The sequence below is a fragment of the Staurois parvus genome, unplaced genomic scaffold (assembly GCF_062004578.1).
Source record: "Staurois parvus isolate SC_StPar_1 unplaced genomic scaffold, SC_StPar_1.0 ptg001757l, whole genome shotgun sequence".
NCBI classification, from domain to species: Eukaryota; Metazoa; Chordata; class Amphibia; order Anura; family Ranidae; genus Staurois; species Staurois parvus.
The window spans coordinates 197,049-222,500 of NW_028319553.1; the positions used below are offsets into that span (position 1 = coordinate 197,049).

General features: G+C 43.9%; 1 protein-coding gene across 1 annotated transcript in view; it reads right to left on the bottom strand.

Annotated features, from left to right (window-relative positions):
• The window catches only part of CDC42SE1 (CDC42 small effector 1), a 55,586-nt gene extending 40,184 nt beyond the window's left edge, over nt 1–15,402 (bottom strand). The window contains exon 1 of the mRNA XM_089663742.1: nt 15,283–15,402. The gene's annotated coding sequence lies outside the window, so the exon portion shown is untranslated. The remainder of the gene's footprint in view (nt 1–15,282) is intronic.
• Nucleotides 15,403–25,452: the final 10,050 nt, after the last annotated feature.

The window sequence follows — 25,452 nt, forward strand, 5'->3', positions numbered from 1 at the left end:
CCTGAGAGAAGACAAAATCGATGGAGTGTCTTCTACTCGGGAGGATCCAACTGGGCTGTTGGGTGATGCCAGGGAATCCAACGTTTACACTAGATCCATGGCCAGCCTACAAATACTGTGGCTGCTAAATTTTAATATAAGGACACGAAACTGAGCAGGGATCCAGGGATGTCCTCACCCGAGCCGATTCTTCAATCAGCTTCAGGTCCAGGGGCCAAATAAAACCATCTTTCCAAAACGAAACACTGCAAAAATACTGAAAACATCTATCCAGCACTAAAAACTGTATCCAAAGTCAAAAACCCCCAATCCCAAAACTAAGACCATCGATCCCAAAACTAAGACCACCGATCCCAAAACTAAAACCCCCGATCCCAAAACTAAAACCCCTGATCCTAAATGAAGACCACTGATCCCAAAACTAAAACCTCAGATCCCAAATGAAGACCACTGATCCCAAAACTAAAACCTCAGATCCCAAACTAAGACCACCAATCCCAGCGATGTCCTCACTTGAGCCGATTCTTCAATCAGGTTCAGGGCCAGCATACAAATACTGTAGCTGCTAACTTTTAATAGAAGGACACGAAACTGACCAGGGATCCAGCAATGTCCTCACCCGAGCCGATTCTTCAAACCTCCGATCCCAAACTAAGACCCTTAATCCCAAACTAAACTCCCGATCCCAAACTAAAACCCCCAATCCCAGCAATGTCCTCATCCGAGCCGATTCTTCAAACCTCCGATCCCAAACTAAGACCCTTAATCCCAAACTAAACCCCCAATTCCAAACTAAAACCCCCAATCCCAGCGATGTCCTCACCCGAGCCGATTCTTCAACCAGGTTCAGGGCCAGCATACAAATACTGTAGCTGCTAACTTTTAATATTAAAACACGAATCTGACCAGGGATCCAGCATTGTCCTCACTTGAGCCAATTCTTCAAACCCCCAATCCCAAACTAAGACCCCCGATCCCAAACTAAACTCCTGATCCCAAACTAAAACCCCAGATCCCAAACTAAGACCACCGATCCCAAAACTAAAACCCCCGATCCCAAAACTAAAACACCCAATCCCAGCGATGTCCTCACCCGAGCCGATTCTTCAATCAGCTTCAGGTTCAGGGCCAGCATACAAATACTGTAGCTGCTAACTTTTAATATTAAAACACGAATCTGACCAGGGATCCAGCATTGTCCTCACCCGAGCCGATTCTTCAAACCCCCAATCCCAAACTAAGACCCCCGATCCCAAACTAAACTCCCGATCCCAAACTAAGACCACCGATCCCAAAACTAAACCCCTGATCCCAAACTAAGACCACCGAACCCAAAACTAAACTCCCGATCCCAAACTAAGACCACCGAACCCAAAACTAAACCCCCAATCCCAAACTAAATCCCCCGCTTCCAAACTAAATCCCCCGGTCCCAAACTAAATCCCCCGGTCGCAAACTAAATCCCCCGATCCCAAACTAAGAACGCCTAACCCAAACTAAAACAATCGATCTGAAACTAAAACCACCGATCCCAAACTAAGACCACCGATCCCAAACTAAGACCACCGATCCCAAACTAAGACCACCGATCCAAACTAAAACCCCCTATCCCAACTAAGACCACCGATCCCAAACTAAGACCACCGATCCCAAACTAAGACCACCGATCCCAAACTAAGACCACCGATCCAAACTAAAAAAAAACAAAACAAAAAAGAAACACACTTCAGGCTTAAATCACTGCACCCCCCACCCCCAAATCAAGAATATAATTTCTTGCACAAAGTGGAGAACGTAGGGTATTGGCCTCCCAACCAACATGGTGAAGGACACAACCGTCAGCTCCCCCCATAAAGGTATAGCAGGTGGAATGCAGCATCTCACGGTCGGGTTATTCAGACGTTTCCCAGCTATGCAAATATGTTTACATTCAAAATGAATAGACTGCGCGCCGCGTGACCCAGACAGGTCCCTCTTCCGCTCTGACAGCTCGTGTCAGCTCTATGCGTTGGCTGTGCAGCTCTGTGGCTGTATGAGACTTCTGTGTGGTCAAAGTGCAGACAGAGGATGTCAGTAGAGGCATGTAAGGGGGGGGGGGGGGAAGAGAAAGCCACTGTTTCTGCAAAAAGAAAAAATAACACTTTTTTAAAATTTTTACGTAAAAAAAAAAATTATATATATATATATATATATATATATATATATATATATAAAATTTTACATAAAAAAATATAAAAAATTATATATATATATAAATACTTTTTTTTGTAAAAGAAAAAAAAATGATATATACAGGTGAAACTCGAAAAATTTGAATATGGTGCATTCATTCATTTATTTCAGTGATGCAACTTAAAAGGTGAAACTAATATATGAGACTCATTCCATGCAAAGCAAGATAGTTCAAGCCGTGATTTGTCATCATTGTGATGATTATGGCTTACAGCTCATGAAAACCCCAAATCCACAATCTCAGAAAATGAGAATATTGTGAAAAGGTGGAATAATCTCGGCTCAAAGTGTCCCACTCTAATCAGCTCATTCAGCCATAACACCTGCAAAGGGTTCCTGAGCCTTTAAATGGTCTCTCAGTCTGGTTCAGTAGGAATCACAATCATGGGAAAGACTGCTGACCTGACACCATCACTGACACCCTCCATAAGGAGGGAAAGCCTCAAAAGGGAATTGCAGAAGAAGTTGGATGTTCCCAAAGTGCTGTATCAAAGCACATTAATAGAAAGTTATGTGGAAGGGAAAAGTGTGGAAGAAAAAGGTGCACAAGCAGCAGGGGTGACCGCAGCCTGGAGAGGATTGTCAGGAAAAGGCCATTCAAAAGTGTTGGGGACTTTCACAAGGAGTGGACTGAGGCTGGAGTCAGTGCATCAAGAGCCACCACATACAGACGGATCCTGGACATGGGCTTCAAATGTCGTATTCCTCTTGTCAAGTCGCTCCTGAACAACAAACAACGTCAGAAGCGTCTTACCTGGGCTAAAGAAAAACAGACCTGGTCTGGTGCTCAGTGGTCTAAAGTCCTCTTTTCTGATGAGAGCAACTTTTTCATCTCATTTGGAAACCAAGGACCCCGAGTATGGAGGAAGAATGGAGAGGCCCAAGGACCCCGAGTATGAAGGAAGAATGGAGAGGCCCAAGGACCCCGAGTATGGAGGAACAATGGAGAGGCACAAGGACCCCGAGTATGGAGGAACAATGGAGAGGCACAAGGACCCCGAGTATGGAGGAAGAATGGAGAGGCCCAAGGACCCCGAGTATGGAGGAAGAATGGAGAGGCCCAAGGACCCCGAGTATGGAGGAAGAATGGAGAGGCACAAGGACCCCGAGTATGGAGGAAGAATGGAGAGGCACACACTGCAAGATGCTTGAAGTCCAGTGTGAAGTTTCCACAGTCTGTGTTGATTTGGGGAGCCATGTCATCTGCTGGTGTTGGCCCACTGTGCTTCATTAAGTCCAGGGTCACCGCAGCCGTCTACCAGGAGATTTTGGAGCACTTCATGCTTCCTTCTGCAGACGAGCTTTATGGGGATGCTGACTTCATTTTCCAGCAGGACTTGGCACCGCCCACACTGCCAAAAGCACCAAAACCTGGTTCAATGACCGTGGGATTACTGTGCTTGATTGGCCAGCAAACTGGCCTGACCTGAACCCCATAGAGAATCTATGGGGCATTGCCAAGAGAAAGATGAGAGACATGAGACCGAACAATGCAGAAGAGCTGAAGGCCGCTATTGAAGCATCCTGGTCTTCCATAACACCTCAGCAGTGCCCCAGGCTGATAGCTTCCATGCCACGCCGCATTGAGGCAGTAATTGCTGCAAAAGGGGCCCAAACCAAGTACTGAGTACATATGCAGCTTCTACTTTTCAGAGGTCCGATATTGTTCTATGTACAATCCGTGTTTTATTGATTGCATGGAATATTCTCATTTTCTGAGATTGTGGATTTGGGGTTTTCATGAGCTGTAAGCCATAATCATCACAATGATGACAAATCACGGCTGGAACTATCTTGCTTTGCATGGAATGAGTCTCATATATTAGTTTCACCTTTTAAGTCGCATTACTGAAATAAATGAACTTTTGCACCATATTCTAATTTTTCGAGTTTCACCTGTATTATAATTTTTTTTTTATGTAAAAAAAATTATATATATTTTATTTTTTACGTAAAAAAATTATATTTTTATATATATGTGTGTATATATATATATATATATATATATATATATATATATATATATATATATATATGCCTTGTCTTGCTCCTGTTCATCACTTAGGGGCCTACTATGGAGATTGCTGAGATAAAAGTTTTAGGACGTACTCTAAAACCACTTCACCGTCTAAAAGTCCTAATCGAAAGTTGGACCGCTGAATCAAAAAAGGAAATTAAAACAACAAAAAAATGGGTATTTTACAGAACAAGGAAGAAGTAAGTCATCGGCAACATTTTTGAGAAGAAAGGAGAAAACTTTACGATATCGGCTAAAAAAAAAGGACTTTCCTTTTTCAATGTACTTTTAATTCTTCAAGACCAACTCTGGTCAAAACTTTTTTTATTCAACTAGGGATTTTTTTTTTATTGCTTCCTACTGGGGAGAATTGCCTTCACTTCCTGTGGGGTCACCAGGACAGGATGTCTAACCAACAGGGATTTGTCCATCAATTAAAAATAAAAAAAAAACATAAAATGTGGTTCTAACCCTTTCCCAATGCATTATTAAAAAAATAAATAAAAAATAAATAAATAAAATACCCCAAAAAAGGGGCATTTTACAGAACAAGGAAGAAGTAAATTATTGGCAACATTTTTGAGAAGAAAGAAGAAAACTTTACGATATCGGCTAATAAAAAAGGACTTTCCATTTTCAATGTACTTTTAATTTTTCAAGACCAACTCTGGTCAAAACTTTTTTTTTTTTGTTTTTTAACTAGGGATTTTTTTTTTATTGCTTCCTACTGGGGAGAATTGCCTTCACTTCCTGTGGGGTCACCAGGACAGGATTCTACCCAACAGGGACTTGTCCATCAATTAAAAATAAAAAAAAAAACATAAAATGTGGTTCTAACTCTTTCCCAATGCATTATTAAAATAAATAAATAAATAAAAAAAATCAAAAAAAAAAAAAAAAAATCGAGAATTTGAATATAGAGTACAAAAAGAACGTTTTGTCCACCTGGGTGTTTATTTGAAAACCTTCTTAATATGTTCATTGTCAGATGTTATTCAGACTGGCCATAAACAGAAGATGGTGGCCATAAGGTCCACTTGTACTATCTTAGCAAGAGATTATGTCCTGTTGGGAAATCTCAGGTGCTAGTTGAAAAATTGTGCAGAAAAACCCCATCCCAGTCAATTGTGGTTTGGGGAGGCTCCTCGCTTTTCATCCCACCGTTATGGTCTGGAATTGCCCCAGATTCACGTTTGAGAACAAGCTAGAGAACCAATAAGCAGCCTTTCAAAACAAAGGTTGTGAGAATCTTCCAGCAAACCAATTCTTCTCAACTGAGCACCAGATCTCAGAAATGGAAAGAAACTGAAAACATTGTACTGAAGATCTGGTTACAGATGGAGAGCATTCGAAAAAAATATCCTGATAGTTCTTGTGGGCCTCCCTTGGCTTGACCAACCTGCTGCACAGAGCAGATTCACCCAAGTTCACCGGCTGGAAGTGAATAGGGGTCTTTTGGATCTCCCAGCAGTCTTCTCCTGGAAAGTAGCCCTGGCCATTAGCCCTTCCATGCTGGCCCAAATCCAAATAAAACCTAGGAAAATCCAAAAAGGGGTTCTATGTCATAATGGCCCCCATAAGACCTTGTACCATGTCATCAATGCTTGCCTAATTGGTCTTTTGGATCCCTCAGCAGTCTTCTCCTGGATAGTAGCTCTAGCCATCAGCCCTCCCATGCTGGCCCAAATCCAAATAAAACCTAGGAAAATCCAAAAAAAGGGGTTCTACATCATAATGAGCCCCATAAAACCTTGTCCAATTTCATCAATGCTTGCCTACTGGGTCTTTTGGATCCCCCAACAGTCTTCTCCTGGAAAGTAGCCCTGGCCTCCAGCCCTCCTATGCTGGCTCAAATCCAAATAAAACCTAGGAAAATCCAAAAAGGGGTTCTATGTCATAATGGCCCCCATAAGACCTTGTACCATGTCATCAATGCTTGCCTAATTGGTCTGTTGGATCCCCCAGCAGTCTTCTCCTCGAAAGTAGCTCTGGCCCATGCCGGCTCAAATCCAAATACAACCTAGGAAAATCCAAAAAAGGGTTCTACAACAGAATGACCACCATAAGACCTTGTACCATGTCATCAATGCTTGCCTAATTGGTGTTTTGGATCCCCCAGCAGTCTTCTCCTGGATAGTAGCTCTGACCATCAGCCCTCCCATGCTGGCCCAAATCCAAATAAAACCTAGGAAAATCCAAAAAAGGGGTTCTACATCATAATAGCCAGCATAAGACCTTGTACCATGTCATCAATGCTTGTCTACTGGGTCTTTTGGATCCCCCAACAGTCTTCTGGAAAGTATCCCTGGCCATTTGCCCTTCCATGCTGGCCCAAATCCAAATAAAACCTGGGAAAAAGCCAAAGAGGGGTTCTACATCATAATGACTCCCATAAGACCTTGTACTGTGTCATCAATGCTTGCCTAATTGATCTTTTGGATCCCCCAGCAGTCTTCTCCTCAAAAGTAGCTCTGGCCCATGCCTGCTCAAATCCAAATAAAACCTAGGAAAATACAAAAAGGGGTTCTACATCATAATGACCCCCATAAGACCTTGTACCATGTCATCAATGCTTGCCTAATTGGTCTTTTGGATCCCCCAGCAGCCTTCTCCTCAAAAGTAGCTCTGGCCCATGCTGGCCCAAATCCAAATAAAACCTAGGAAAATCCAAAAAAGGGTTCTGCATCATAATGACCCCCATAAGATCTTGTACCATGTCATCAATGCTTGCCTACTGGCCCATTCCTCTGAAAGGTCTTCTGGGCCTCCCTTGACTTGATCAACCTGCTGCACAGAGCAGATTCACCCAAGTTCACCGGCTGGAAGTGAATAGGGGTCTTTTGGATCCCCCAGCAGTCTTCTCCTGGAAAGTAGCCCTGGCCATCAGCCCTCCCATGCTGGCCCAAATCCAAATAAAACCTGGGAAAATCCAAAAAAAGGTTCTACATCATAATGACCTCCATAAGACCTTGTACCATGTCATCAATGCTTGCCTACTGGCCCATTCCTCTGAAAGGCCTTCTGGGCCTCCCTTGGCTTGATCAACCTGCTGCACAGAACAGATTCACCCAAGTTCACTGGCTGGAAGTGAATAAGGGTCTTCTGGATCCCCCAGCAGTCTTCTCCTGGAAAGTAGCCCTGGCCATCAGCCCTCCCATGCTGGCCCAAATCCAAATAAAACCTAGGAAAATCCAAAAAAGGGGTTCTACATCATAACCCCCATACGACCTTGTACCAGGCCATCAATTCTTGTCTACTGGCCCATTCCTCTGAAAGGCATTCTGGACCTCCCTTGCCTTGATCAACCTGCTGCACAGAGCAGATTCATTCAAGTTCACCAGCTGGAAGTGAATAGGGGTCTTTTGGGTCCCCCAGCAGTCTTCTTCTGGAAAGTAGCCCTGGCCATCGGCCCTCCCATGCTGGCCCAAATCCAAATAAAACCTAGGAAAATCCAAAAAAGGGGTTTTACATCATAATGACCACCATAAGACCTTGTACCATGTCATCATTGCCTGCCTAATTGGTCTTTTGGATCCCCCAGCAGTCTTCTCCTCAAAAGTAGCTCTGGCCCATGCTGGCTCAAATCCAAATAAAACATAGGAAAATCCAAAAAAGGGTTCTACATCATAATGACCACCATAAGACCTTGTACCATGTCATCAATGCTTGCCTAATTGGTCTTTTGGATCCCCCAGCAGTTTTCTCCTGGATAGTAGCTCTAGCCATCAGCCGTCCCATGCTGGCCCAAATCCAAATAAAACCTAGGAAAATCCAAAGAGGGGTTCTACATCATAATGACCCCCCTAAGATCTTATACCAGGTCATCAATGCTTGCCTAATTGGTCTTTTGGATCCCCCAGCAGTCTTCTCCTTGAAAGCAGCTCTGGCCCATGCTGGCTCAAATCCAAATAAAACCTAGGAAAATCCAAAAAAGGGTTCTACATCATAATGACCTCCATAAGACCTTGTACCATGTCATCAATGCTTGCCTACTGGCCCATTCCTCTGAAAGGCCTTCTGGGCCTCCCTTGGCTTGATCAACCTGCTGCACAGAGCAGATTCACCCAAGTTCACTGGCTGGAAATCAATAGGGGTCTTTTGGATCCCCCAGAAGTCTTCTCCTGGAAAGTAGCCCTGGCCTCCAGCCCCCCCATGCTGGCCCAAATCCAAATAAAACCTAGGAAAATCCAAAAAAAGGGTTCTACATCATAACCCCCATACAACCTTGTATCAGGCCATCAATGCTTGCCTACTGGCCCATTCCTCTGAAAGGTCTTCAAGGCCTCCTTTGGCTTGATCAACCTGCTGCACAGAGCAGATTCACCCAAGTTCACCGGCTGGAAGTGAATGGGGGTCATTTGGATCCCCCAGCAGTCTTCTCCTGGAAAGTAGCCCTGGCCATCAGCCCTCCCATGCTGGCCCAAATCCAAATAAAACCTAGGAAAATCCAAAAAGGGGTTCTACATCATAATGACCCGCATACGACCTTGTACCAGGTCATCAATGCTTGCCTACTGGCCCATTCTTCGGGGGAGTGGACCTTCCCTACTAAAGCTTTTGGACCACTGGGTTGGTTGGGGGTTCAAAGGACGCTTTTACCAGTTCACCCAAAAAAACCAAGTTGACCATTTGCCGCAAACATCCAACCACAGCGAATCGGAACAATTCTCTGCACTCCACGAGAGCCGATTAGCTCCTTGCCCGTTGGAAATCACTTGACCTCACTTTGATTATTTTCTAGACGTTTGTCAAAGTTATCAACTTCCAATGGACATCTTTATTACCTTCACCTTAGAAGATCCAGAAGAGTCGTGCCGAACTCCACACTGGACTACCGTGTTTGCATGTTTTCTTAGATAAATATTAGCTCAAAAGGGAGGAAAATATTTTATGATCCCTCAACTGCAGCCGCTGGTGCTGACTATGGATAGGTGGTTCAAAAGGGTTCAATAGGGAGACAGATACGTCTATCATTCCAAAACGATGATGTTCCTCCCACTGACACCAATGATGGGGCACTATTCCTCCCACTGACACCAATGATGGGGCACGATTCCTTCCCCTGACACCAATGATGGGGCACTATTCCTTCCCCTGACACCAATGATGGGGCACTATTCCTCCCACTGACACCAATGATGGGGCACTATTCCTCCCACTGATATCAATCATGGGACACTATTCCTCCCACTGACACCAGTGAGGTGGCACTGTTCCTCCCACTGACACCAATGATGGGGCACTATTCCTCCCACTGATATCAATCATGGGACACTATTCCTCCCACTGACACCAATGAGGTGGCACTGTTCCTCCCACTGACACCAATGAGGTGGCACTGTTCCTCCCACTGACACCAATGAGGTGGCACTGTTCCTCCCACTGACACCAATGAGGTGGCACTGTTCCTCCCACTGACACCAATGAGGTGGCACTGTTCCTCCCACTGACACCAATGAGGTGGCACTGTTCCTCCCACTGACACCAATGAGGTGGCACTGTTCCTCCCACTGACACCAATGAGGTGGCACTGTTCCTCCCACTGACACCAATGAGGTGGCACTGTTCCTCCCACTGACACCAATGAGGTAGTGTCCCATCATTGGTGTCAGTGGGAGGAATAGTGCCCCATCATTGGTATCAGTGGGAGGAATAGTGCCCCATCATTGGTGTCAGTGGGAGGAATAGTGCCCCATCATTGGTATCAGTGGGAGGAATATTGCCCCATCATTGGTGTCAGTGGGAGGAATAGTGCCCCATCATTGGTATCAGTGGGAGGAATAGTGCCCCATCATTGGTATCAGTGGGAGGAATATTGCCCCATCATTGGTGTCAGTGGGAGGAATAGTGCCCCATCATTGGTGTCAGTGGGAGGAATAGTGCCCCATCATTGGTGTCAGTGGGAGGAATAGTGCCCCACCATTGGTGTCAGTGGGAGGAATAGTGCCCCACCATTGGTGTCAGTGGGAGGAATAGTGCCCCACCATTGGTGTCAGTGAAAGGAATAGTGCCCCATCATTGGTGTCAGTGGGAGGAATAGTGTCCCACCATTGGTGTCAGTGGGAGGAATAGTGCCCCACCATTGGTGTCAGTGGGAGGAATAGTGCCCCACCATTGGTGTCAGTGGGAGGAATAGTGCCCCACCATTGGTGTCAGTGGGAGGAATAGTGCCCCACCATTGGTGTCAGTGGGAGGAATAGTGCCCCATCATTGGAATCAGTGGGAGGAATAGTGCCCCATCATTGGAGTCAGTGGGAGGAATAGTGCCCCATCATTGGTGTCAGTGGGAGGAATAGTGCCCCATCATTGGTGTCAGTGGGAGGAATAGTGCCCCATCATTGGTGTCAGTGGGAGGAATAGTTCCCCATCATTGGTGTCAGTGGAAGGAATAGTGTCCCATCATTGGTGTCAGTGGGAGGAATAGTGCCCCATCATTGGTGTCAGTGGGAGGAATAGTGCCCCATCATTGGTATCAGTGGGAGGAATAGTGCCCCATCATTGGTGTCAGTGGGAGGAATAGTGCCCCATCATTGGTATCAGTGGGAGGAATAATGTCCCATCATTGGTGTCAGTGGGAGGAATAGTGCCCCATCATTGGTGTCAGTGGGAGGAATAGTGCCCCACCATTGGTGTCAGTGTAAGGAATAGTGCCCCATCATTGGTGTCAGTGGGAGGAATAGTGTCCCACCATTGGTGTCAGTGGGAGGAATAGTGCCCCACCATTGGTGTCAGTGGGAGGAATAGTGCCCCATCATTGGTATCAGTGGGAGGAATAATGTCCCATCATTGGTGTCAGTGGGAGGAATAGTGTCCCATCATTGGTGTCAGTGGGAGGAATAGTGCCCCATCATTGGTGTCAGTGGGAGGAATAGTGCCCCATCATTGGTGTCAGTGAAAGGAATAGTGTCCCATCATTGGTGTCAGTGGAAGGAATAGTGCTCAATCATTGGTGTCAGTGGGAGGAATAGTGCCCCATCATTGGTGTCAGTGGGAGGAATAGTGTCCCATCATTGGTGTCAGTGGAAGGAATAGTGCTCAATCATTGGTGTCAGTGGGAGGAATAGTGCCCCATCATTGGTGTCAGTGGGAGGAATAGTGTCCCATCATTGGTGACAGTGGGAGGAATAGTGTCCCATCATTGGTGTCAGTGGGAGGAATAGTGTCCCATCATTGGTGTCAGTGGGAGGAATAGTGCCCCATCATTGGTGTCAGTGGGAGGAATAGTGCCCCATCATTGGTGTCAGTGGGAGGAATAGTGTCCCATCATTGGTATCAGTGGGAGGAATAGTACCCCATCATTGGTGTCAGTGGGAGGAATAGTGCCCCATCATTGGTGTCAGTGGGAGGAATAGTGCTCCATCATTGGTGTCAGTGGGAGGAATAGTGCCCCATCATTGGTGTCAGTGGGAGGAATAGTGCCCCATCATTGGTGTCAGTGGGAGGAATAGTGCCCCGTCACTGGTGTTTTTTAGGGCCAGGAATTGACAAGAAAATCTTCCAATCCGGAGATTGTGGTGATGAGGAAATTGAGCGATTATTCGATGTCCTCAGGGCTCCAAACTGGAAATGTCACTTTGATTCCAGAGAGAACAAGTGACACCTTTCACTTTTCCTCTGGCTCTCCAGTCTTCTCCGCCGTGACCGTGACTAGAGGAGGGGTGCAAGTTCATGAAACAGAAAAATGTGGAAGAGGAAAAATAAATGTCTCCGGGTTGTGGAATGAAAAAAAAAAGAAAATGTGGACGATCTGTGAAGGAGGATCGATGTACGGAGCCATTGATGTGAGCGGAAATATATGGAGGTCAGGGGGAGGGGGGAGGGATTTGGCTGCCATTCCAGGGAGTGGAAAACTACAAGTCCCAGCATGGCCTGTATATAGAGTACCCAGGAGACTCATGGGCCCAGCGGGCGTACAGACCCGGGAATTCAGCACAGGGATGGTGGGAACCCCTCATAATGGGCACAGCGGGTGTACAGACCCAGAACTCAGCACAGAGATGGTGGGAACCCCTCATAATGGGCACAGCCGGTGTACGGACCCGGGAACGGTTCTAAAGTCAGACGGCGCTCGGTATTGGACGATTCTTCTGACACCGAAGCTCCCATCCAGTCTCCATCCCGGCTTGTGACATCACCAACCAACATGTTCTCCACCAGAACCTCGTCCCAGGGACAACCTGTTGGCTTCTGATTGGCTGTTACAGGGAAGAGAGGCGGTCCCCATTTCAGGCAGTGCTGCGATTATTTCCCCCACCCCCATTGAAGGGCTGAGTTGGGGGTGGAGTCTTCTGGTCAAGGTCCGGGACCTCTGCTGCAGAGGAAGCACAGCTTGGTCTCGAACACGCCCCCCTGGCCTTCTGATTGGACAGGGGGCGGTTCTGGAGTTACTTTATTCCATTTGCCACCAATGAATGGGCAGCTCAGCTCAGACACTCACAGGGGCGGTCCACCTTAAAAAGTGATGGGTGGGTGGAGTCACCTAATCCTTGGTTCCCGCCCACCCTATAGTTCCCGCCCACCTTGGAGTTTTTGGTGGCTCTGCCCACTTTGGAGAATGCCATCTCCATCCCATGGAATAAAAAGTCGGGAATTCAGCGCAGAGATCTTGCCGATTTCCCGGGTGACACTCTTCAGCATCCGCTGGGGTGGAGTGCTCCTTTAAATACCTTCTACGGGACGACTCCAATCGTTTTCCTCTCGCGCCGTGTCGCCGCATAAATTCGATGAAGATAAAAATCTGGAGAACGTTCGGGATTTAGCGGCTCGTTTGATTCTGAGTCGACTTCATAAGGCGCTGGTCGGCGACCAACCGCAAAACACGAGACGGGATTGCGAAGATCGAGGGATTGTACCATTCGCCTGCTGGGAGAGGATCTGCATCTCGTACAATCGTACCGGTAGATTATTCCACGACTTTCGACAATCTAAGATCTTCATACAACCTGAACCCTGACTTGGGAATTCACACTTTTTTATTTTAGGCCAACTATACAATCTGATTGTACGGTGTATGGCCGGCTTTAGGCCCCTGTCTCAGGTCAAGTTACAAATCTTTGAAAAGCTGGCCACACACCATACAATCAGATTGCACAATCGCCTTTAGAGTCACCATCGTGTAGTACGATGCCCGATTTGATACCACAAGTCTTTTGCCTCTATTACAGCATTTCGGTAAAGTTTAGGAGGGTCATACAATCAGATTGTATTGTGTATGGCAGGTTTTAGATCCCTGTCTCAGGTCAAGCTACAATCTCTTTAAATCTGGCCACACACCATACAATCAGATTGTACAATCTCCTGTAGATCTACCATCGTGTAGTACGATGCCCAATTTGATACCACAAGTCTTGCCCCTCTATTACACCGTTTCGGTAAAGTTTAGGAGGGTCATACAATCAGATTGTATTGTCTATGGCAGGTTTTCGATCCCTCTCTCAGGTCAAGCTACAATCTCTTAAAAGCTGGCCACACACCATACAATCTGATTGTACAACCTCATTTAAATTGATCAAAACCCATATTTCTTTAGACCGACCATACAATCTGATTGCACAATCGCCTTCAGAGTCACCATCATGTAATACAATCCCTGATTTGATACCACAAGTCTTGCCCCTCTATTACACCGTTTCGGTAACGTTTAGGAGGGTCATACAATCAGATTGCATAGTGTATGGCCAGCTTTAGGCCCCTGTCTCAGGTCAAGCTCTTTAAATCTGGCCACACACCATACAATCAGATTGTACAATCTCATTCAGATTGACCAGAACTACGTAGAAGAAGCCCGCGTGATATATCCAGTTAGTATCCAATCAGGCAGGACCTTTTTCATTGTCGGTAGACCTAAAGCGATTGTACAATCAGATTGAACGGGCGTAAGGTTGACCCTACACGCCGATTGTACAATCTCCATACAATCTTCTTTAGATTTACCAAAAAGGACATAGAAGAAGCCCAAAACGATATATCCAATTAGTATCCAATCAGGCAGGGCCTTTTTCATTGTCGGTAGACCTAAAGCGATTGTACAATCAGATTGAACGGGCGTAAGGTTGACCCTACACGCCGATTGTACAATCTCCATACAATCTTCTTTAGATTTACCAAAACGACATAGAAGAAGCCAATCAGTATCCAATCAGGCAGAGCCTTTGTCGGTAGACGAGTCTAAACCATCCATTCAATGCTCGGTGGACCTCCAGGAGATTGTACAATCAGATTGAATGGGTGTAAGGTTGACCCCACACACTGTACAATCTCCAATCTTCTTTAGATTTACCAAAACGACATAGAAGAAGCCCAAAACAATATATCCAATCGGGCCGGACCTTTACTTCATAGCTGTCGGTAGACCTGAAGCGATTGTACAATCAGATTGAACGGGCGTAAGGTTGACCCCACACTCTGATTGTACAATCTCCATACAATCTCCTTCAGATTTACCAAAACAACATAGAAGAAGCTCAAAACGATGTATCCAATCAGGCAGGACCTTTGTCGGTAGACGAGTCTAAACCATCCATTCAATTCTCGGTGGACCTCCAGGAGATTGTACAATCAGATTGAATGGGCGTAAAGTTGACCCCTACACTCCGATTGTACAATCGGATTGTATAGCGCCGTTTTAAGAAGGAAGGGGGGGTAGTCGGTGGATCTGGCGATCTAGTTGGGGACCTGCTGTCCTTTCATATCAGGATTACAAAATACACAAAAATTAAAAAAACGAGAAAACGAGAAAAGTATATCTGTCGTCGGTTTAGGTTTCTACCAGCCACCCTACGGCGCTACGTTGCGCCACATTCGTTTTGCGCCTGCGAAGCCAGAATCCCATCGATGCAGCAAAGTCTCCGATCGATCGGCGGCCAATCGGTGGCTCCCGTCTCACGTACCCCAGGAGATCTTCTGCCGTTCGGATGCCAAATGACTCCGAGCTCAGGAAGTCAGACGCCTGCAAGCAACTTTTGCGGACAGAAGGTTCCGCGAGCGATTGGCCGAGACTTAGTTATAAAAGAGACGGGAGAAAGGGGTCCTACCTTGGCGTCGGTGGCGGGGCCCCTACGGTGGCCGGTCCCTGGCGGTGTGGCTCCTCTCGGTAGCTGGGGGTTCAACTTGCTGCTCAGTTCAGATCCTCAGCCAGCGAGGTGTGGCTCCTGCCACAAGGAGGAAATACTTCCCTCTGTTTGCTCAGATGAGAGACGGCGGCTCCGGAGCGCACCCTATGGCCGGCGGAGGAACTACAAGACCCACAGAAAAAAAAAAGGGGGGGGGGAGGGGAGGGGATGGATAGCTTCCAAACTTTTTTTTTTTTAACCACTGAGAAACTTTCTTCTCAAAGAGGAGGAGTGATTACACCGAGACTCGTCTTCCTGGGAAAGAAAACAAAAAATATCCCCTGAAAGTAGACCTGTTGTTAAAGTGCAAAAACAAAAGAGGAGCAAAGAGGAGCCGACGTCAGTGAATATATAAAAGGAACAGAATTAATATAAAAAAGTAAATAAATCCGGAATAATAAAGTGATGTAATATACAGAATATATCATTATTATTATACAGGATTTATACAGAGAATTACAATATAGGAATAATAGAATATAAAATATAGTGGAGAATATAATAAAATAATATAGTAAATACAATACATTTTTATATATATATCTATCTATATATCTATCTATCTATATATATATATATTACATATATAGCAAATCAAAAATTAATAATGTAATATATTAAATATTATATAGTAGTACATAATATGGCGAATCTAATAATTAAAGTAATACAAATACCATATAATAATTTACTAAATATTATAATATATATTTATTTACATATATAAATACAGATATATAGATAGTATAAAAATAATATATATAGTATATAATAGAATTATAATAAATATATTAAAATAATACTGTATAATAAAGTAATATAATTAAATCTGTGTGTGTATGTATATATATATTATAATTCAGTAAATCTAAAAAAAATCTAATAAAGTACTATAATAAATATTATATACTTGATATATTTATTAGAATTCTATTATATACTATATATATTATTTTTATACTATCTATATATTTGTATTTATATATGTAAATGTGTATATAACATTTATTACATTATTATACAGTATTTGTATTACTTTATGAGATTCGCCATATTATACACTACTATATAATATTTAATATATTATGCTATTACATTTTTTTTTTATATATATATATATATATATATATATATAAAATTCAGTAAATCTAAAAAAAATCTAATAAAGCAATATAATAAATATTATATACAATATACTTAATATATTTATTAGAATTCTATTATATACTATATATATTATTTTTAGACTATCTATATATCTGTATTTAAATATGTATATAATATTTATTATATTATTATACAGTATTTGTATTACTTTTATTAGATTCGCCATATTATAAACTACTATATAATATTTAATATATTAAGTTATTACTTTTTTTGATTTATTATATATATATATATATATATATATACATATATATATATATATTTCAGTAAATCTACAAGAAAATATAATAAAGTAATATAATAAATATTATATACTTAATATATTTATTAGAACTCTATTATATACCATATATATTATTTTTATACTATCTACATATCTGTATTTATATATGTAAATATGTATATAATATTTAGTACATTATTATACAGTATTTGTATTACTTTATTAGATAATATTATGTACTACTATATAATATTTAATATATTACGTTATTAAATTTTTTGATTTTATATATATTTCAGTAAATCTAAAAAAAATCTAATAAAGTACTATAATAAATATTATATACTTGATATATTTATTAGAATTCTATTATATACTATATATATTATTTTTATACTATCTATATATTTGTATTTATATATGTAAATATGTATATAACATTTATTACATTATTATACAGTATTTGTATTACTTTATGAGATTCGCCATATTATACACTACTATATAATATTTAATATATTATGCTATTACATTTTTTTTTTATATATATATATATATATAAAATTCAGTAAATCTAAAAAAAATCTAATAAAGCAATATAATAAATATTATATACAATATACTTAATATATTTATTAGAATTCTATTATATACTATATATATTATTTTTAGACTATATATCTGTATTTAAATATGTATATAATATTTATTATATTATTATACAGTATTTGTATTACTTTAATTATTAGATTCGCCATATTATAAACTACTATATAATATTTCATATATTACATTATTAAACTTTTTTGATTTATTATATATGTAATATATATATATATATATATATATATATATATATATATATATATATATAATTCAGTTAATCTAAAAAAAATCTAATAAAGTACTATAATAAATATTATATACTTAATATATTTATTAGAATTTTATTATATACTATATATATGATTTTTATACTATCTATATATCTGTATTTATATATGTAAATATGTATATAATATTTATTACATTATTATACAGTATTTGTATTACTTTGAGATTCACCATATTATACACTACTATATAATATTTAATATATTAAGTTATTACTTTTTTTGATTTATTATATATATATATATATATATATATATATTTCAGTAAATCTACAAGAAAATATAATAAAGTAATATAATAAATATTATATACTTAATATATTTATTAGAACTCTATTATATACCATATATATTATTTTTATACTATCTATATATCTGTATTTATATATGTAAATATGTATATAATATTTAGTACATTATTATACAGTATTTGTATTACTTTATTAGATAATATTATGTACTACTATATAATATTTAATATATTACGTTATTAAATTTTTTTGATTTTATATATTTCAGTAAATCTAAAAAAATTCTAATAAAGTAATATAATAATTATATATTATATATAGTATATAATATGGAAAATGGTATAAACCTAATATAGTAATATAAATACTGTACAATAAAGTAAAAATATAATATATAGATATGGCTATACAGTATATAGTATAATTAGAATATATATAGTATATAATTTAGTAACTACATATAATAAACATAAAATAATAAAAAAAATATTGTATCTGTTATTATTATTAGTATACAGGATTTATATAGCACCAACGGTTGGCGCTATATAAATCCTGTATAATAATAACATATACTGTGTAATATATTTTTATATAATAATAAAAACCATAATAAAGGAAATTATTAATATAATAAATATAATGAAGTAAAAAAAAAAAAGTCTTTGTCTGAGTCCCTAAACATCACATGGCCTCTGATGAGCACAATGAGTGTTTCACTGCATTAGAGCCTGCATGGAGTGTTCTGTTTCCGGCTCGCACTCACAGCATTGGCCAGGGCAGTCCCGATGCCGAAACGTCATTTCCCGGATCTCGCAGTCTGATGTGCAAGAGAAAAAAAAAGGCGTGGTGCAATTTTGCGCTGCACAATCCGCCGCGCTGTAACATGCTGCTCCGCATAGAATCACAAAAAAAGAAGGTTACGCAGGCGAGCGGCCTGAGAGCAGCGACACGGGCCCCACTGCAACGCTGACAGGCGGCGGAGCCCCTTTTTGCACCTTTTTAAGTTTGTTTTTAGTTTCAATCTCATTTTTTTAAAATTTTTAGCCAATAGGAAGTCAGTTAGTAGGTAAGAAAAAGTGTCCCTGGCCCGCCCCCGTCATTCATTGCATTTCAGTTCTTTTAAATCATGGAGGCTCAGTACCCTATGTGGGCGTTGGTTATGCAAATGCAGCCTGCCTAGGAACGCCCACTCCCCTAGACTGACATCCGCCCATCAGGGCATTTTGATATTTTCATAACTCCTCCCACTACTCCCACTACAACTCTAGAGAGGAGTACTGAGGCAGAGTGATGTGTTTTCAGGAAACTATGTACAGCCCCTCCCACCAGCCACAATCTGCCTGCATTGCATAGAGAAGCACAGAGGCCCACTGAGGATATCGCTGGTTCTAAGTATGTAACGAAATCAGAAGTCCCGGTTTTATGCCATCGAGGATGAATATGCAGAGCTGGCCTAACAGTGCTGGACACCAACGGAGGAGATTGGGACTGGTTCTCTTTAAAGTGTCCCTGACTCTCCCTCTCCCATGAATCACAAGACCGTCCCGAGGATTCACATCAGCTGCTCATTTCCAGCCCCCCCTCCCCTCCTCCGATATGGAGACAATTATGAATCATCTTCCCAGTCTGAATAAAGAATCCCGAAAAATAGGATCTACTTGTCTGCTGTGCCCAATATGAGGGGTTTCCACCATCCCTGTGCTGAGTTCCCGGGTCTGTACACCCGCTGTGCCCATTATGAGGGGTTCCCACCATCCCTGTGCTGAGTTCCCGGGTCTGTACACCCGCTGTGCCCATTATGAGGGGTTCCCACCATCCCTGTGCTGAGTTCCCGGCTCTGTACACCCGCCGTGCCCATTATGAGGGGTTCCCACCATCCCTGTGCTGAGTTCCCGGCTCTGTACACCCGCCGTGCCCATTATGAGGGGTTCCCACCATCCCTGTGCTGAGTTCCCGGCTCTGTACACCCGCCGTGCCCATTATGAGGGGTTCCCACCATCCCTGTGCTGAGTTCCCGGCTCTGTACACCCGCTGTGCCCATTATGAGGGGTTCCCGCCATCCCTGTGCTGAGTTCCCGGCTCTGTACACCCGCTGTGCCCATTATGAGGGGTTCCCACCATCCCTGTGCTGAGTTCCCGGCTCTGTACACCCGCTGTGCCCATTATGAGGGGTTCCCGCCATCCCTGTGCTGAGTTCCCGGGTCTATACACCTGCTGTGCCCATTATGAGGGGTTCCCACCATCCCTGTGCTGAGTTCCCGGGTCTGTACGCCCGCTGTGCCCATTATGAGGGGTTCCCACCATCCCTGAGCTGCGTTCCCGGGTCTGTATGTCCCGCTGTGCCCATTATGAGGGGTTCCCGCCATCCCTGTGCTGAGTTCCTGGGTCTATACACCTGCTGTGCCCATTATGAGGGGTTCCCACCATCCCTGAGCTGCGTTCCCGGGTCTGTATGTCCCGCTGTGCCCATTATGAGGGGTTCCCATCATCCCTGTGCTGAGTTCCCGGGTCTGTACACCCGCCACGCCCATTATGAGGGGTTCCCACCATCTCTGATAGATTTTGGAAGAATAGAAGAGGAGGAGCCAGGTAGGTTAGCATTTCTCATCAGAAGTCAGATGCTGACTCAGCTTTTCAGGCTCCACCTATAACTAAAACATCACTTTTCGGGGGACTGACCTTTTATTTTTATTATTTATTTCAGGTATTTATATATCAGCGTCAATCGACATATATATATTGTACATTCACTTCCGTCCCTGACCATTGGGGGGCGTACAATCTAGGGTCCCTGACCCTTGGGGGGCGTACAATCTAAGGTCCCTGACCCTCGGGGGGGCGTACAATCTAGGGTCCCTGACCCTCGGGGGGGCGTACAATCTAAGGCCCCTGACCATTGGGGGGCGTACAATCTAGGGTCCCTGACCCTTGGGGGGCGTACAATCTAGGGTCCCTGACCCTCGGGGGCGTACAATCTAAGGCCCCTGACCATTGGGGGGCGTACAATCTAAGGTCCCTGACCCTTGGGGGGCGTACAATCTAGGGTCCCTGACCCTCGGGGGGGCGTACAATCTAGGGTCCCTGACCCTCGGGGGGCGTACAATATAAGGTCCCTGACCCTCGGGGGGGCGTACAATCTAAGGTCCCTGACCCTCGGGGGGCGTACAATCTAGGGTCCCTGACCCTCGGGGGGCGTACAATCTAGGGTCCCTGACCCTCGGGGGGCGTACAATCTAGGGTCCCTGACCCTCGGGGGGCGTACAATCTAGGGTCCCTGACCATTGGGGGGCGTACAATCTAGGGTCCCTGACCCTTGGGGGGCGTACAATCTAGGGTCCCTGACCCTCGGGGGGCGTACAATCTAGGGTCCCTGACCCTCAGGGGGGCGTACAATCTAGGGTCCCTGACCCTCGGGGGGGCGTACAATCTAAGGCCCCTGACCATTGGGGGGCGTACAATCTAGGGTCCCTGACCCTTGGGGGGCGTACAATCTAGGGTCCCTGACCCTCGGGGGGGCGTACAATCTAGGGTCCCTGACCCTCGGGGGGCGTACAATCTAGGGTCCCTGACCCTCGGGGGGCGTACAATCTAGGGTCCCTGACCCTCGGGGGGCGTACAATCTAAGGTCCCTGACCCTCGAGGGGCGTACAATCTAAGGTCCCCTTTAAGTCGGTTCTTCCTCGCCGGTCATGTGACCGCCGATGGTGGGAATTGCAGGGAATCATTCCGCCGATGTTCCCCCGGCTGAGTCATCCAAAGAAATGTTCCTCCGACATGTCCCGGCGTGTCTCCGCACAGCGAGTCAGGATTGTTCCCTCCGGTTACCTCAGTCCTGGAGAATGAAAATTAAACCCCGAAGAGGAGGAATAGGGAACGGCACAGACTGTAATCAGCCCACCACAATGACACCCTTCATCGCCATTTAGAAAACGTTTAAGGACCGACCAAACCGTAAAAAAAGAGAAAAAAATGACTCTCCGAATACAGTAAAAAAAAAAAATAAAAAGGAAAAAAAAAAAGAAGACTTTTCTGAATGCAGTAGAAAAAAAAAAAAAAGACTTTCTCTGACCAATGCATAATACCATATCTTGGTGTCATGGCTCCACCTCCTGAACATCCATACTTTCATATCTTGGTGTCATGACTTCACCTCCTGAACATCCATACTTTCATATCTTGGTGTCATGACTTCACCTCCTGGCCATCCATAATACCATATCTTGGTGTCATGGCTCTACATCCTGAACGTCCATAATACCATATCTTGGTGTCATGGCTCCACCTCCTGAACATCCATAATACCATATCTTGGTGTCATGGCTCCACCTCCTGAACATCCATACTTTCATATCTTGGTGTCATGACTTCACCTCCTGAACATCCATAATACCATATCTTGGTGTCATGTCTCCACCTCCTGAACGTCCATAATACCATATCTTGGTGTCATGTCTCCACCTCCTGAATGTCCATAATACCATATCTTGGTGTCATGGCTCCACCTCCTGAACGTTCATAATATCATATTTTGGTGTCATGGCTCCACCTCCTGAACGTTCATAATATCATATTTTGGTGTTATGGCTCCACCTCCTGACCGTCCGTAATATCATATCTTGGTGTCATGGCTCCACCTCCTGAACGTTCATAATACCATATCTTGGTGTCAAGGCTCCACCTCCTGAACGTCCATAATATCATATCTTGGTGTCATGGCTCCACCTCCTGAACGTTCATAATACCATATCTTGGTGTCAAGGCTCCACCTCCTGAACGTCCATAATATCATATCTTGGTGTCATGGCTCCACCTCCTGAATGTCCATAATATCATATCTTGGTGTCATGGCTCCACCTCCTGATCGTCCATAATACCATATCTTGGTGTCATGGCTCCACCTGTTTGGGCAGCAGCTGGAAGATGTAGAACCCCAGGAGATCAGTCTCTACATCTTCCAGCTGCTGCCTAAACAGCAGTTAAAGGGGTGAAATCAGGCCTCTAGGAGGACAGCCAAGTCATTAAAAGCGGGCGAATGCCCCACAAGCGGCAGTCCAGTGGCTCCTTGCCCTCCCGCAGAGCTGGCCTCATCCATGACCTCCGTTTCGGAGGACTCCTTGTTGTGAATGGTGGGAATATTTTTGGCCTCACTTGACTGATTGAGCTGTGATAAGCCTCCGGCTGCCATGTGAATGCAGGAACGCCGGCGAGGCCGGAGCTGGGCCAGCGGCGGGGGCTGAATTCTGGGAAAGCGGCGGCTGTTTGTTTATGATCTGGGCCTGACCTAGTTCCATAGGAAGGCACGCCATTGTTCTCCGGAGGTCTATTTCTGGCCGCTGAGGACAAACAAGCCACTTATTGGATTCTTCATCCATTGTTGTGGCCCCGCCGCCTCGTGCTGGGTAAGGGCTCAGCGACGGGATCCGGCTGGGAATGTCATACATAGGAACACTTCGTATGTGAATCTGAAAGTGTCTGACACCATTGTTTGGTACTCAAAGTTTTTCCATTTCTTGGTGTCATGGCTCCACCTCCTGACCTGTGCAGAATACCATATCTTGGTGTCATGGCTCCTCCTCCTGACCGTCCATAATACCATATCATGGTGCCAGGCTCCATCTCCTGAACGTGCAGAATACCTGGTCTTGGTGTCATGGCTCCTCCTCCTGACCTGTGCAGAATACCATATCTTGCTGTCATGGCTCCTCCTCCTGACACATACAGAATAAAATGTCAGGGTGTCATGGCTCCTCCTCCTGACCATCCATAATACCTAATCTTGTTGTCATGGCTCCTCCTCCTGACACATACAGAATAAAATGTCTTGGTGTCATGGCTCCTCCTCCTGACCGGTACAGAATACCATATCTTGGTGTCAGGCTCCATCTCCTGAACGTGCAGAATACCTGGTCTTGGTGTCAGGCTCCACCTCCTGACTGTGCATATTTCCATATCATGGTGTCATGGCTCCTCCTCCTCCTGACCGTCCATAATACCATATCTCGGTGTCATGGCTCCTCCTCCTGACATATACAGAATAAAATGTCTTGGTGTCATGGCTCCTCCTCCTGACCTGTGCAGAATACCATATCTTGGTGTCATGGCTCCACCTCCTGACTGCATATTTCCATATCATGGTGTCATGGCTCCTCCTCCTGACCGTCCATAATACCATATCTTGGTGTCATGGCTCCACCTCCTGACTGTGCATATTTCCATTTCTTGGTGTCATGGCTCCACCTCCTGACCGTCCATTATACCATATCTTGGTGTCATGGCTCCTCCTCCTGACACATACAGAATAAAATGTCTTGGTGTCATGGCTCCTCCTCCTGAATGTCCATAATACCATATCTTGGTGTCATGGCTCCTCCTATTGACACATACAAAATAAAATGTCAGGGTGTCATGGCTCCACCTCCTGATCTGTGCATAATACCATATCTTGGTGCCATGTTTGGTGCAGAATAAAATGTCTTGGTGTCATGGCACCTCCTCCTGAATGTCCATAATACCATATCTTGGTGTCACAGCTCCTCCTCTTGACACACACAGAATAAAGTCTTGGTGTCATGACTAAGGTGGGCCTCCGTCACCTCAAGGACAGGTGGAAGCCCATGTTACAAAGTGGAGGTGAGAAGAGGGGGAGGTGTTTATAGTCCTAACACACTTCCTGTCCTTGGGTGACAACGCTGCTCCTCCATAGATACAGTACAGTGAGTGTTGTCACCCTCGTACAGGAAGTGTGCTATTGGCAGGATCATCGGGAAAAAAAAAAAAAGCCAGGACAAAGGAGACGGATTCAGCCACCGCATTTAAGGGCAGTCATCTCCAACATATGACTTTTGTGTTCTCGGGTTTTGAACCCGACGTAGGACGATCCTAAACAGGATGTGAGTGCATTCCACCTGTGACCGCACACCGAATAATGGAGGAATGACCACATTCTATAGACAGAAGGAAGTGGCCCCTGTGGGATATTTCTGTACACTGTTGTGTCTATGACATGACCGCAGATCCACTGTCAGAGATTGTTCTCGGAGTATTCCTAGAGCTCAGCGAGATCCTTCCACAGCCTCACATCACAGCTCTGGACCGGCTTCATAGGTGACAACAGTGGACTAGGACTGTACAATGTGTGTCAGTCAATCTAAGTTCCCTGACCTTCAAGGGGCGTGCAACCTAAGGTCCCTAACCCTCAAGGAGCGTACAATCTAAGGTCCCTAACCCTCAAGGGGCGTACAATCTAAGGTCCCTAACCCTCAAGGGGCGTACAATCTAAGGTCCCTAACCCTCAAGGGGCGTACAATCTAAGGTCCCTAACCCTCAAGGGGCGTACAATCTAAGGTCCCTGACCCTCAAGGGGCGTACAATCTAAGGTCCCTGACCCTCAAGGGGCGTACAATCTAAGGTCCCTAACCCTCAAGGGGCGTAAAATCTAAGGTCAAACCCTCAAGGGGCGTTCACACCTATGCAGTTTGCGTTTGATCCATTTCTCAAGTGCTTTTTATGTTTTTGCCGCATTTTTGATGTGTTTTGCGTGTTTTTTTATATT